At 48.0% G+C, this 15,420-nt stretch overlaps 1 long non-coding RNA gene across 1 annotated transcript in view; it reads left to right on the top strand.

Moving 5' to 3' along the window:
* LOC106857360 (uncharacterized) overlaps nucleotides 1-14,346 on the top strand; it is a 57,011-nt gene extending 42,665 nt beyond the window's left edge. Inside the window, exon 3 of the long non-coding RNA XR_015806984.1 lies at nucleotides 13,883-14,346. This is a non-coding gene — a long non-coding RNA (uncharacterized LOC106857360). The remainder of the gene's footprint in view (nucleotides 1-13,882) is intronic.
* The last annotated feature ends 1,074 nt before the right edge of the window (nucleotides 14,347-15,420 follow it).

Here is a 15,420-nt window from a genome sequence, read left to right as displayed (position 1 = left end):
CTTTCCCGGCTCCCCGTTCGCTGAACCCAGGAGACGGGACCTGCTACAGGAAAACAGCTTTTAATAATGGAACCAACCAAAAAGCGCCCCGCGAGCACGCTTTGCTGATGCGTAGATTTGACCCACGGGATGACCACGCGTATCAGAAGAAGCCGGGTCTGACGATGCACGCTCGAGCGTTCACAGGACTGCGCGATGCCCCAAGGAGCATGGAGCGCCCTGCGGGGAGCGGGGGTGGTTGTTGCACTGTACCGTGGGGGTGATGTCCGTCGTGGAAGTGTTCCAGGGGAGTCCTGCCCCAAAACAGCATCACCCCAAATGAAAAGCATGACCTCATGCACAAGGTGGAGATCCGCGTTCATGCCCCCGCGCAAGGCAAAGCTCTGCTCTCCCCGCGCGACCGTGGCCCCGACCTGAAGGGAAAAGGACACAAAACCCCAAAACGGCGAAAGGAGCCCCGGAACCCCCCGACCTCCGCCGGAGCTAGAGCAGGGTCCCCAACGGGCGGGGTGAAGAGGGAAACAGAGAGAGGGAAGAAATCCAGCCCAAAGTGCGTGTTAAATCGCTCAGGAGGGGAAGGTGGAAAATTACGCTGGCTCCCGGCCGGCCTGTCGTCCTCTGCGCAGCCAGGACGGCAATTTTCCTAAGAAGTAGAGCAAAACGAAATCAGTCCCTTTTGGACCCATAGTCTTCGTCCCTCCATATGTCGGCCAAGCCTCCGCCTTCCGCGAGAGCGCAGGGCCCCTCTGCACCGCGGATGCTCTGCGGGAGGGTTTCCAGCGGCCGCCCTCGGCCCCCCTGGCCTCCGACTGCCTCCCTGCCCCATTCCTCTCCTCTCGGTCCGGCCGACCCTACCCCACCACCTCGGCTCTCCCCGCCACTGAAAGAACATGGGGGAAACACAAAGAGGCGTCTGGTCCAGGACACTTCCCGGGGCACCTGGGATACCCGGAGCTGCCTCCCCGCCCCGCCATCCGCATCCCGCTCCGAGGCTTTCCCGGGCGCGGCGGCCAGCGGCAGCGCTTGAAAAAACTCAGGATAAAAAAGTTGAAGGCTTAATGTTTTCTGACAGATACAAATGATACCCCAAGGCTTTCTTGAAATGCAGCGACTGACGTCTGGTGAAACGGTTTTCTTATTCGGGTTTCTGCAGCTGGAAGCAGCCAGGGGTGGAGTGGGATGGTGCTTGGTTCACTTCGACCGTCATTCTACCAGCACCCCGAAAATAAAACCATTTCGTGGTTGTCCGACCTGGGACAACTTCTTCTACCCCCAACCCCCTCGGCACAGTCGCACCCTTGCCAGGAACTGCCTTCCAGCCCTCCTCACATCTGTCAGACCACAGGCACTGAACTCTGATCCAAGAGAATATGTATTTGCTGCTAGCAGCGGTTTGGATTTCTTTCTGATAAACCTGATGGGAGTGGGAGAGTGTCAGTGCACTGCAATGACAGCGTCGGAGGATGGACAGCTCAGGAATACGTTTTTTTTTCCCTAGGTGGGGGAAAAAAAATGGGGAAATCACATATAGCCACACAATTCCCTCTCTGGGCAGAGCGAACATGCTTTTCTGATTAATTGACGGAGGAAGGGGCACCGGAGTTTGCTAGGCAGCCTGCTCATATTACTCTGTGCATCTTTACATCCCGAAATGTGGCTCTTTTGTGGGCTCAAAAAAATGTCTCTGAAACAGGATAATCAGAGGCCCGAGTACTCCGTTGGCATTTGTTAGATTCGTCTTCAGGAGAAAAAAGAGTCTACATATAAAATGAACGACATTAGGTTTCTTTGTGGGTTTCCCCCGCATTGTTTTGGGCAAGCAACCTCTTAATTGCTCCAGCATTAGGATGGGAGAAACACATTTCCCTTCAAGAGGACATTTCCTGAAGGGCTGAAATATTCTAATAATGCACTGGACTCTTTAATGTGCTTAGAATAGCAGTGAATCTCTGTAAGACTTACACATTTCCTGCCTTAAAATGCAAAATCAGAGAAATAATTAACCTTTGAGCACATTCAGCTTATCGTCTATATTATTTTGTTTATTTTCCCTCCTTTAATACTTTTTGCTTTTAAATTTTTATCTTATTTTCTTTCCTTCTTCTCTTCACCCCTCCCCATATATATTTTTTCTCAAATTTTTCAAAATTTTTTTTTTTCAATTTTTTTTTCTGACTTTTTTTTCTTATTTATCCCGAAAGGGTTGATCTCGCCCCGCTGCTCGGCAGCACTGCGCTGCTCCCGGCGCAGCTACGCTTGTCTCCACTGCCCCAGGAGCAAACACCGCCGACATAAAGGCACGGGACGCTTTTCTTTCCAGTTTCATTGTGGGAACGGCCGTATCTTAACGGGCACATCTCGGGGAGAGATAGGAACACACTGCCTTCCAGAGGGCTGTGCTAATCAGCGCGCCGGGTTAGATATAAAAGTTCAGGGCAAATAAAACGAATTAGTTTTATTAGCACGTTTAGGAGGCAGTCTAACGAAGGAATTCGGCTTTACTAGAGAATGTTTTCTCCTCCCCTTTTGTTATTTAGAAGCAATACATATCCGAGCGGTTCATCACGAGAGTGAAATAATGAATTGTTTCATCTGCTGTCATTTTCTGGGAGAAATGCGCTCCCTTCTGTAAACCCGACAAAAATGAGATATTTATATAAATATATATATTTGGAAATACACATTTTCATAATAACACATGCATGAACAATAAAATGCGCTGTAAAGGAGAACTGGCAGAGCCACCAGGTTGTTCGGCAGTGGATTTCGGTAGGAAAAATTTGCCTCGGTCTCAGGCGCCTCTAACTCGTCTAAAACTTTCTCAGGGAAATGTGGCCACGGCTCCAGCGCGAGATTTCCAAGGACTTTGTTCATATTTCAGGCAAATGAAGGATTTTTTGGGAAGTTCTGTCAGTGAAGTAGACCTCAGGAAATATTCAGAAGTCAGTTTTTATATAGGCGGCTGGAGCTGGTGCAGGGAATAACCTGGAGAACATGGACTTTGGATTGTTAAGTGGAAAATATATATATTTAAATTGTTATTTTAAAAAATCATACAACATTTAGGTTCTTGATTCAAGCACTACGTATCATTTTATGTTCAATTCGTGACTCGAACTTTGTGTTTGTCTGCAGTGTGGTTGGCAAAATTTGGGGAAAGGGGGAAAAATAGCAGAAAATAAATATTAGAAATAATAGAAAACTCCCTTAGTGACAAAGTTTTTAACGCGAGACTGAAAATGAAATCCCCGAAAGACAACATCGATGGGCATTCCTCACATCTATTTAAGCGAGGTTAACACGCGGAGAAAAAAACATTTCTCCCCCAGTTCCAGGAATTTACAGGAGCTGCGTGGAACCCGCAATGCATGTACTTCCCAAAGATGGTGCCTATTTTAAAAATTAAAATAAAAACAAAACCAAAACAACTCAAACCAAAAAGAGGAAAGCACAGGGGCTGTAGAGTATTATTTTCCTGAAAAGGAAGATTCATCTACGGCCTAGGGTCTCTCCACCCGCCCACCCTGCGCATCCCCGGCAGCAGCCGTCTCTTCACCGCGGCAGCGCGGCCCCGCTGAGGCACCGCGCAGCCCCGGTGCACATCACCCACATCTCAGGCTCGTCCCGGGGAGCCCCAGCCCCGCCGAGACCGCCCAAGGCTCCGGGCATCGCTGCCGCCACCGGCGTCCCCGCCGAGCGCATCAGGACGAGCCGCGGAGCGCCCCGAGTAGCAGCGCCAGGGGCTGGAAACGTTACGGTGCGTTTGGAAAAAAAATTAAATATATATACACATAAAAAAAATTATAAAATGAGGTAACCCCTCTGGAATTGCCCTTCCCAGCGCATTTGTCAGAGCTGACGAAGCGCAGAGGCCCCGAAAGAATTTATACACGGTATAAAGATGTCAAGGACTGCGCGGAGAGCGGAGCGGGGAGCGCGGGGCGGGAGGCGAGGCGAGGCCGCGGTGAGGGGCGCTCCCCGCGCCGGTCGTACGCTCTGGCTCGGCTTTGTCTCACAGCCCCGGAACGCTCCGCACCCCTGGCTGCGCCTGCGGCCCCGCGGCCGCCCGGAGAGCCCGGAGGAGGCGCGCGGGGCTCGGGGGCAGGACGGTGTCGCGGGACGGGCGCGGGCACTCGCGGTGTGGGCCGGACCGGGGAGCGGGGCGCACGCGAGGGGGGCGGGCCAGGGCACGCGGCCGGCCGGGAGGGACGGGCGGCGACACGCGTGGGGCGGGGACGCGCGTGGGGAACTCACCGGGCGGTGCGCGCGGCGGCGGCGGGGTGCCGGGCCCGGCGGGCGCTGTGCGCGTCTCGGCCGCCGCTCCAGGGTTTTCTTGGGAGATTTCCCCGTCTCCTCCTGACGTCAGCCCCGTCCCAGGGTGCCGCAGACGGGGGAGGGCCGGGGCCAGCGCCGCCCGCACCGGGAGACCGGTGGCGCCGGCTGCCCCGCACCTCCGTCCTGCTGCAGAAGGCATCTCCGAGCCCAGCCCCCCGCGTCCGGCGGCTCCCGCCCGGCCGAGCCTCTCTCGAGGGGCGGCTTCGTTCTCCTGGCTACACGGCCCCTGCCCTCTTAATTTCCTCCCAGTTGGGGCTTTTGTCCTAGGGGACAGGGACAAGGAATGGCCTCTTTCTTTACTTCTTTTTCCACCCACTGAAATGCTGTCTTGTTTCAGGACCTCACTGTGGAACAGGGAGCACAGCGCTAAGCACCCGGGGAAAGGTTGCAGGCAGCAGCCAGGGCTGGCCGGGCTGGAGGATGCAGTGTTCTGGCAGATGCCTGCCTGGGTGATACTGGCAACTAATCTCACTGCTTATTCCCAGGCCCTTGGTCTGCTTTAATTTTCCAGGGATGCTTTTGGAGTTCCAGACACTGCACTTCTCATACCTACCCCCTGGAAGTTTCCCTCTCAAGAGAAAAACACAAAAGTCATGCAGTGACCAAGCAAACAAGACAGCAGAGGTGTGCCTAGGGCTTTCCTAAGTGGAACAGGTCACATACTCATACACACACAGGCTATAACTGTAGCTTAAAAATAAGGACAACGTATATGGAACGGATCAGAATGATAAATAGCATAAAATCAGGAACAGTCCAGTCCCACACTTGCCATTTGTTATAGAGAGAAGAAGTAAATGGGATTCACATGTCAAGCATTAGCTGGTTGTTAGTCTGTAAGATAATATTAACTTCAGTGCTTACTGGTTTACTCCAGTTTTCCAAAGGCAGTTCCAGAAGGCACCCAGCCTGTAATTTAGGATGGTACATACTGTGTGAAAGAGGCTTTGGCACTGGGGCCTACCAGCACATCAAGGTGATATTAACATAATAAAACTTTTGGAGAGGGAGTAGGAGCTCATAAATTAATGCATTCTATGCTGGGAGCTAACAATGTGTTTCCTGTTCAGCTGATCATCCCCTCTACAGCCTAACAGCTGTTTTAAAGGTGCTGTGAAACTGAAAAGAGGGAAGATGATTGTCTTTAAATCAATGTTTAATGATGTGTTATTAGGAGAAAAGTCTTCCTCCAGCAGATGTTTACATGTTGAGGACGGAGGGGCTCTGTCCTCAGGAGCTGCCTGCCTGCCTGCCTGAGAAGCTCGGGAGACACCCCGTGTCCTTCCAGTCTTGCAGATGGCCCAGCGCCGGGGCACAGCTCACTCATCACCAGCAGAAGCTTTACCCAGATCTATGGGTGGGTGCTGAAGAAATTCTTCAGGGAGGTTGGACTAGAGGACCTCCAGTGGTCCCCTCCTACTGTACCCAGCCTGTGATTCTGATTTTGTGAAGGTTTTCAAGTAATTTGAGTCATTACTATGAGCAGGTGAATAGGGCAAATACTGAGAGCATCCTGCCCATGTTCAGCCTGAGCTGTGGCTGTCAAAATCCTTCCTCCATAAAGATCGGATATGAATGCTGGAATATCCCCCAGCTCAGGAGCCTCCTTCTGGAGGGACAAGCCCTTTTTAGAGAGGATCAAAGGTTTAAGCTGTGGAGAGGCAAACAACGAGTCAGAGACCACCCAGCAGGGCAGTGGGGCTGGCTTGTGGCCTCTGGGTTGCAAGGACAGATTACATACAGATTCCACCCCTCCTAGTCTGGGAAACTGTCCTTGCTGAATGTGTATTATAGGTTGGAAGCCTGATTGAACCCCTCAGCTACATAGGTCAGTTGGACTGAAACATTTCTGAACACTAACAGCAAGCTTCAGGTATTAGAAAAACAAATGTAGCTTTGAGGCAAGATATAGGAGTCAACTGAGATAAGGTGGGATACAAGCTGAGAGTATAAGCAGGTGCCTAAATCATGTTATTTCCTTGATTCAGAGGTGGATTAATTAGTCTCAGTGCCTGCTTTTCTCTGCTTCCAGAACAAAAGATGGTCATGATAAAGTTTCTCCCCCAGAGAAAACATCATATGAATTGAGGGGTGTCAATAACACACCAGGGCTTGTGCCCAAAAGACAGTGAGGAGTATCCAGTGCTGCAGGGGGTTGGGTGGGAAGGGCACATGATAACCAGGTGATCCTCCTGATGCTAACCAAACCAGCATCAAATCATCTCCAAGCCAAGCCAGTTTCCAAAAGTGTTTCCACAGCCAAGAAGGTATTCTGTGTGATGATGACACAGATTGTTCCTATACAAACAGAAGAACCCTTTGCAATTTCTTTTTTAAACCATCACAAACATTCATTAAAAGAATGTCTCTCCATATTTCCAAATATAGTGAAGAAATGACTCTCCAAACTCACCAATTCCTTTATTTGCAGCCTTCTCTGTTAGTCCATCCTTGGAATAGTGTCTAAAAGGCCACATTGCTTCTCTGGAGAAACTGGGATGTTTGGAACATGACTGGATTGTAACATTTCTAAGCTTCCCAGAAGAGGCAAATTGTAAAGAAATAAGCTTGTTTCTGTGCAAACACATTTGTTTTGGAGCCAAATGGAAAGAAGAGCTGAGAAAACGAAATTACAAATTGTTTGGAAAATATTGTCCTTCCTAACCATGTGGGGGGAAGGGAGTCAATAATGAAATTTTCCCTCTTTGTATGAGTCCAGCAGCCCTCCCATTCACTCCACAGGGAGCTTGGTGTGAGTCAGGCCTGCAAGATCATCCATTCAGGACAATATTTCCAGAACTTCAGTCCCCTCCCTGCTTCACTCCTATTCCCCACTGGAAGAAGTTTACGTCTCAGATTTGTGGGAAGTGCAGTGGGATGAGACCCAGCACTGTCCCCATTTCCCCCTAACCTCATCCACAGCCTGACATCGCTGATGGAAAATGCATCCATCATGAAGGAAAAGCAGAGCAGCTCTGTCACTTAAAAAACCTATCCATGAGTTTATGCAAAGAAAATTAAGTATGAGGCCTGGGAGAAGTCCTTTTTCCAGCCCTGCCCAGTCTCCTGGTGTGATTCCAGCATGTTGTATGAGGTTTATGTGCCTGCAACCAACTATGATGACCTCCTGCCAGGATGTGGGAAGGCTAAGGCAGGAAAAGGTGTTGGACAAATAGAAGAAGCTATACAAGAACAGAGTTTATTGGATTCTGATCACTTTTAAAAGGCTCTTGCAGCTGCACTGGATCAATAATTCACAAATCCTTTGTGGAAAAAATGAGGTGTGCATCACTGCTTTGTGGTTAGGTGGAAACACAGAAAACACTTGTTGTGGCGAGGGAATCCCTTCACTCCTTTTAAATCACTGACTTTATCATCACTGCCATCTCTGAGTAATAAACACGTGATATTTATGCATCCCCAACTACTAATAGTGACAGTTATGCAACAACAACCAAAAAAAAAGAAAAAAACACCAAACCAAAAACCTGCAGCAATTGTGTGGTCAGCAATTAGCAGCAGCCAGAGCCTTGAAAGATGTTGGGAAAGAAGTTTCTTTTGTGTGTGTGGTTGTGTTTATTCCCTGGTGACATGCTGCTAACAAGCTGCAAACCAAGGATCACCCACAACAAACAGAAACAAACAAACTAAGTTTTGTAGATGGTAGTAATACTTTAATACTCTTTAAAAATAATTATAGCCCTGTGACAACTGGAAAGGCCACATTTACTCCAATAAAAGTGCTTGTTATTCTCCAGGATTATATTTGGAGATGTTTCCTTAGACAATGTAGATGTTAATGAGAGTAGATCTCCATCAATGAAATATTGATATATTTCTCATCTTTGCATTTTCGATTCTGCAGCTTGTGGTCAGTTGTTTACTTGCCAGTGAAATCGCAACACATTTAATGATGTTCCAGAGATCTGTCAGATGACTGACTTCCAAAAACCAGAGTCTTAGGGATTTGGGCATTAGGGAAAAGTTATTTAAGGTCTAGACATCGATCCAAATATCTCTACTGCATTCTATTCCATGCATTATGGATTTTGGGAAAGATGATAAATGGTCCATATACCTTCAAATTAATCCAGATGCCTCCTGTGCTCTCACAGGATAAGTTGTTACCTCTGGCTCCAAATACTGTGCTGTGCTTAGTATTATTCACCTATAACAGCACAGCAATATCTCAGCCCATTCACTGTCTGAATGGCACACTGGATCTGAATGTGCCCTGTATTAGACCCTTCTTCTTAGACCTTGACAGGAAAAAAAACCCAGCCATATAGGTATAATATAGATACTCAAGCCTACCTTTAGTTGAGATTCATTTAACTTTGATTGTAACAGGGACTGAGCTTGTACTCACAGGTAAATTTTGCTCATTCCTGAGGAGATGCTGAGGGCAGAGATGTGCAGTACACGTATCTGTCACTGGGTATGTACTTTATTCCTCATTCTTCCCCAGAGATTGGCTTTGGGCCAAGGTGAGAGGGGACTTTGGCCCAGTCAGTCTTGATTCCTGAAGTTAAATAGTGGAACAAGACTTTCCTAGAGCCAGGACCACCTCCTCCCCTGCCCCATGGGACCTTCTCTGTCTCAAATTATTATTGCTGTATCTATTAAGATTAATGACTTGCAAGGCCATTCTAAAACTATTTAAGTGCCTGATGATCCATCTGAAACTTATCTCCAGCCTGTGCACAGGTCCCAGACATTAATCTTTATAGGTGACCACGCTGGCTTGTGGGTGGAAATTAGGTGAATGTGCATTATTTGGCAGGAGCTATATATGGGATAGAGCTCTCTGGCAGCAGGCACAGGGCCTCATACAAATGAAAACTGATGGCTTAATATTTTGTTATATTTTCCCCCCAAGAGTTATTGCCTCCTAATTGCAGGGATGGATTGAACTGTAGAATCTTGTCGTTCTGGGAGAGGCTGCCATGTGTTAGCCTTGAGCTGTCACCCAGGGAGCAGGGGCCCTGCTACTCCCACTTCTTGCCCTGGCTGTGCTCAACACCAGCACATCCTACCACCAGTGTCTGAAGATGGGGTTAAACACAGGCTGGAGTTGCACTAGGGACAGCATTTCTAGGGAATTTGCACTTTCTGTGTGGTTCCAGGGAGGATGCCACCAACTCTGCACTAATTTCTAAATATGCATCTCATTATTCATGGACCTACTATATGTAGCTGTAGTTAGATGATTTTTAATTACCAAACCTATCATCAAGGTCTCCTAAATTCAGTGAGCAGAAAGGAGAGATGACTTCCAGAGGGAGCCTGAGAGTGTTCAGTGGAGCTGATGTGAAAAAACATAATTTTTCATGTCTTCGTGTATTTTCCAGCAGAGCAAGGCACTGAGGTGAGGATGCTCAAGGTGGATTTGGTAGTTGCACATGAAAAGACCCGGATCTTGTTACACCCAAAAGCTTTGCATCTCAGGAGCTTCCTCAAATAACTCTCCTGTGCACTCCTGGTGCTACTCCTGCCATCCTATCTTGGCTGTCCTCATGCTCCAGAGAACACCATCCTGCCAAAGATCACAGAATCATGGAGTCATAGAATGGTTTGAGTTGGAAAGGACCTTAAAGCCCATCTGATTTCAAGTTTGGGTGCAAATATTTGCTGCTTAGAAAGCACATGAATCATCCATATCTGTAGGTTAAAAACACATTTAGTGTTTTTGCTCTCCTGAGGGGAACATTTACAGAAGAAGCTCTCCCAGTGACTGGGCTGACCACAGCATAATCACCAAAACTAGGTGTAAGGTTAAAATGAAACACCTGCATGTAAAATGTTTGCAGAAGAGAAGTCCTTGTTTGTCTGGGAGCAAGAGAATTAAAGGCATTCATCCAGCTCAATGAAATACTGTGAGATCTATGCATGAGAAGTGCTAAGTATTGCAATTATTATTTACTATATATTATTATTTGTTATTCAGGAGGATTTGTATGTGGAAGGAACTCAGAAGATCTGGTCTGGCTCTGTGTGTGCTGGGGCTCTCGAGAGATTTTTTAGTGTCCACCACAATTATAGATGAGGACTGAGTGAAACCTTGTGGTTTTGCTCAACAAAACATGAAATTCAGTAACTGCTCATATTTTCAGGGAAAAAAAATAAAAATAAAAAAACTTTCAGAATGTATTTGAATGATATTTCAGTGCTGTGGCTGGAGTGAAATATTTTTTAAAAAGGATCAATGTGGCTATTGGGGAGAAGTATAGGCTTAGACTCCTGGTCATAAAATCAAGCACTACAGATGGAGGTGTCAGGTACTTTAATCACCCTGTTTCCCCCAACCTGCAGAGAAAATCTACCCACATATCCTGTTTGCAGAGGTGTTTTTACCTCTGTGTTGCTCATAATGGTTGGTATTTTGTGTGAAGGTGTACCTGGCTGCAGCTTTTCTTGCTTCACCTTTTTGATACTTGCAAAAGAGAAAAGCAGAACACTTCCCTGTGGACTTGGGGAAGCTGGATTTTCATGTCTTGAAAGACAACACATCTTTCTGGGTGAACTGCAAAAATTGCCAAGAAACATTTAAGGTGTATTTGTACAGTTGCTTACTGTACCTCTTCAGATTAGTGAGTACACTTAGATGTTTAGCTTTAAAAAACAGAGTTTATTCCTCTTCATTCTTAAGTAAACACTGGAAGTTCAGATCCTCCAGACCGGATAAGACCTCTGGTTCATCAGGTCTGGCATTGTGCCTCTGGCAGTGACTCACATCTGATAGTGGGAGAAGCTGCTGCCTGAATGCAGAGTGCAGTGGGACAGGGGATGAGGGGTGTATATGGGCTGGGATGTAGGGACCAGCTGGGTAGTGCATCCTTCAATCCTGCTCCTCCAGGGCAGCAAACCCGTTGGTTTCACATTGTTACATCTTCATTAGTTTTAAAACACTATGAAATATTAGATGTGCTTCTTCATGAGAGCCTCATTTCCTTCATCAACAGTGACTGCAGCACTGCTGCTGTCTTTTGGCCTTGGCCAAAAGTTTACCAACACTGCCATGAGAAACCTCCAGTTGTTTCTGTTCTTGCTCCCCCTGATGTGCTGAGGTCCTTGGTCATGGCTCACTCACATAGAAATTGCTGGTGTTAAAATCTGCAGAGGGAAAAGCATTCCGCAGGTTCACTTCAGCGTTACTAAGTGCTTCTCCCAGTGCTACGGAGCGTCTGAGCTCAGCTGCAGTTTGGTTTCTTTAAACTTCAACCCATATGTGACATACAGTAACTCTAAACTGCATTACAAGCCAAGATTACAAGGTATAACATGAGGTGAAACAGTATATGGCAAATACGGATGCATGAAAGATTTTGTACAAAGGAAGTAACCCACTGTACATAAACTGGGTAGTTGCTTAGGGCAAACCTCTAGGATTTGATGGATTATTATCACTGAGATCCAGTGTTAAAGAGTGTTTATTTATTATAGCTCCCTCGTTCTCCTCCTCCCACCATGTCCCAGCCTTGGAGCTCTTAAAAACTCAGAAAACGCACTTCTCCCTGACTGCCTCATCACTGATGCTCAGCATCTGGAATCTCCATTTAATGCTGAAGCTCAGACCTATGCTGATCTCCTGCTGTCCACTGTGAATAAACAGGAGAAACATGGTATGACTGAAGCTTCAGCACACCTGTCCTCAGAAAATTTATATCTCTGTCTCCTCATTCCATGTCCAAGCCCTGTCACCCTACTGGCATTGCTGAGGCTGAGGAATTGTACCTGATGCTTTTCTCAAGAGCTATGAAAGGTGATGTTGTTCTAGTTCTGTCACCAAATGCTGCTGCTGAGCATTTCCAGCCCTCTAATTACAAATGTAAATGCAGTGAGTCAGATCTCGATTGATGGCTTTTCTGTGCTGCCTTCCTCTTGTTTGGGTGACTGACTCTTCCTCATTAAGGTCTGAACGGAAACCCTCCCGTGAAAATGACCAGAAATCCTGTTTTCTGGACAGGTACAAATTTTGTGGGGTACAAGAGCTTCCTAGATTTGACTGAAGTAGTAGTTTGATGCTGTCAGTCCAAATCTGTCTCATGACAAATAAGGCAGAACAAGAAATTTGCTACAAACTTGCAATGCTTCTATTCCCTATTTTCCAGCATTTACTTGTTTTGGTTGGAATTTGGGAGAAGTGACTATGCCCTAGAGGCAAGAGGTGTGACCAGCAGAGCAGGATGCATCCCTAATCCGCTGACTGCAGTGACACTCCTAGCAGGGCTGGGAACTGGGAGCCTCTTTGTCTTTGACAAAAGGAGCAGCATGTTCAAAGCATGCATTACTTGATAAGGTATTCCTCCTGTAGAGATGGAAAGGAAATAACCTTGGAGGCCAGAGACAAAAATTACATTATCCATTACGCCTGGCAGCACATAGTCCAGGCTTTAGTCATGGGTAGTCATAACCATCTGAATTGCTGTGCTCCCATGTCTTCCCTGGAAGGATTATTCAGCAGCCTAACACATTTCATCATTGGGAAATATTTCCTGATATTTAGCCTAAACCCTTCCCTTCCTAATCCCAGCCCATTACTCTTAATTATGCCCTCTATACAACTGCAGATAATTTCTCTCCCTCCTTGATGTTTACAACCTCCAGACACTTTCAGGCTCCTATTATGTCCCCTTTGCTATCCCCCAGCTGAGTGAGATGTATTTGGCTCTGCTTTCCTCTCCTTAGAGCTCAGCCTGTTCTCTCTATCCCAGCTGCCTTACCATGGCCCTCTGCTTTCCTCCAAACCTCTTTCCAGCCTCTTCCCTGACAGTGTTATGCCATGAGGGACTCTGGTTGGAATTCTCCTCATAGAACTGGATCAGAAGGGCTGTCCCTATGGGGTGTCCTTGTGTCCTGCAGGACGCACACCGGTCCCTATGACCTGGCTGGGCTGTCATCTCCCTCACCTTCTTGGACCCAGCAATGTTTCCGACCTGCTTTGCCTCTCTTCTTTCAGAACTTTTCTCAGCTTCTCTCCATCCCAGGGAAAAGAGAGACAGGAGCTGCTTCTTCTCTCTTCCCTGGGCAGCAGGACTTGCTGATCTACTGCAGATAGCATGGTGCTATTTCATTTTCTTGAGTCTTTTTTCATCCAGACAAGTTAAACCCCAGTGGCTATTTGCGGGATTATTGATGTTAAAGCTGGTGGCTGGGAGAGAGTCCCTGGGTGTCTGCAGCTGGAGAATCGCTACCCAGCAGTGCTGCCCCGGGAGCCCTCCCGCAGCTTGCGGTGTCTCCCTTTGCAGCACTCGGCTCCCACCGTCCATCGGCAGCCGCGAAACCCGAAACGCCTCCTTCGCAGCCTAGGGCAGGCTGTTAAATCCTCCGAGTGTAAATTCCCACTCGGAGATGTTTCCCGACAGCGGGCGGAGGGCGGGCCGGTGTGGCATGCCTCGCCGCTAGAAATTAGAACGCTGAGTGGCAGCTGGCGCAGAGATGCTGCTCACTTCTGACACTCTGGGCTGCCTCAGGCTGCAGGCTCTTGATCATCGTGGCATGTTCCCCTCGGTCTCCCACAGTTAATTATTTCTGTGTTGGGTTGCAGCTATCATCTTCCCCTGAGCAGCAGTGCCTGCAGCAACGACAAGAGCAAGAGCAAGAGCAAGAGCAAGAGCAAGAGCAAGAGCAAGAGCAAGAGCAAGAGCAAGAGCAAGAGCAAGCAAGTGACTGGAAGCCCTGGGTGGTGGCAGTGGGGCAGCTGCCTCCATGCAAGCCCTTTCCCTCCAGGATTGCTGTGCCGATGCTGTGCTGGAAGTCTCAGCAGCAGGACTTTTGCCTTCTTCCTTCATCATGTGAGGAGGATCCAGATGCACCTTATCAGTGACAGGAGAGACATGCTGGAGCAGGCAAATGCCCAAGTGTGAGGTCACATCATGTGCAGCCTATGGATGATGATCTCTGTCCTCCAGAAAGTGTCTCTGGAGGTCAGATTCTTGTGTCTTGCATGAAGGCAGTGGGGAGCTGGGCTGGGAGGGGAGATTGAGCCCTGGCTCAGAGCAGGAGTAGGTCACACTCAGAATCACCCTGGTCATGATGGCAGGGCATGACCTTCCTCCTGAAGGCACAAACTCAGCAGGACCAGATCAGATTGGAGCCCTCTGGTCCAATCCAACTGGCCTGGGAGGACTCTTTGCAAACCACCACTTGCACATGCTTAGGAATGGCTAATGCTTGTGGTCACTGTGCTGGAGAGGAGCTCCCTCAGGCAGAATCCATTCCTTCTGCCAGGATCTCCTCTTGAGGTGGGTGGTTGCAAACACAGCTCCCCTGATGTGGAGAAGCCAACATCCCGTCCTCAGAGCTGCCATCTCTTGTTTTGGTAGTGGTGACACTGCTCCTTGCATTTCACATCTGTGTGAACACCAGAAAAGGTGTGCCCTTACAAAGCCCCATCTCACAGCTTTCCATCGCTAACCCCTCCAGTGAGGGCAGGAACTCCCTGCAAGCCTGTTCATGCTGAAACACCCACCAAGGGCTATGCATCACCAGCTGTCACTGTCACACACAGAGAGGGCAGTGCCAGGGGCACCAGGCAGGCAGAGCTCTATGGACTTGCTCTTGCATAGTGTGGAAGAGGAGGCTCACAGTGTCTCACTTTCCTGTGACACATCCAGCAGAACAGCTCAGCTTCACGGACACAGCTTCGCACATGCTGCCCAGTACTGCAGGCGGGTCTGCTGTCAGGCCACAAAGCATTTGTCCTTCAAAATATGCTTTGAATAGCATGAAACTGGCACCTCCTTTTAATTATGAAGTTGGGGAGTTATATTGACAATGTGAGTCACTCTGCCCTGTGCTTTGGGAAGTCCGTTGCCCATGTTACACACACACACAGGCAAACACGGGTGTGAAGGACGGCTTTCCTTTTCCTGATTTTAGCAAATTAACATTATTAGGAATACAGACAAGTTAACTGTGAGTGGCTTAGGAAGTGTAACTTTGTACATATCTATCTGAATTTGCTGTAAGCCTGTGTATTTTAACAGCCATCATGCTGTCACTTTTCTGTTTGCTTATTTCAGCTTTATAGTTTGCAAATCAGCAGCTATTGACAGCTCTTAATTCTCTCTGTTTTATGTATCT

This window comes from Sturnus vulgaris, chromosome 15 (assembly GCF_052056855.1).
Source record: "Sturnus vulgaris isolate bStuVul1 chromosome 15, bStuVul1.hap1, whole genome shotgun sequence".
Taxonomy (NCBI): Eukaryota; Metazoa; Chordata; class Aves; order Passeriformes; family Sturnidae; genus Sturnus; species Sturnus vulgaris.
This window is presented reverse-complemented; position numbering and strand designations above follow the sequence as displayed.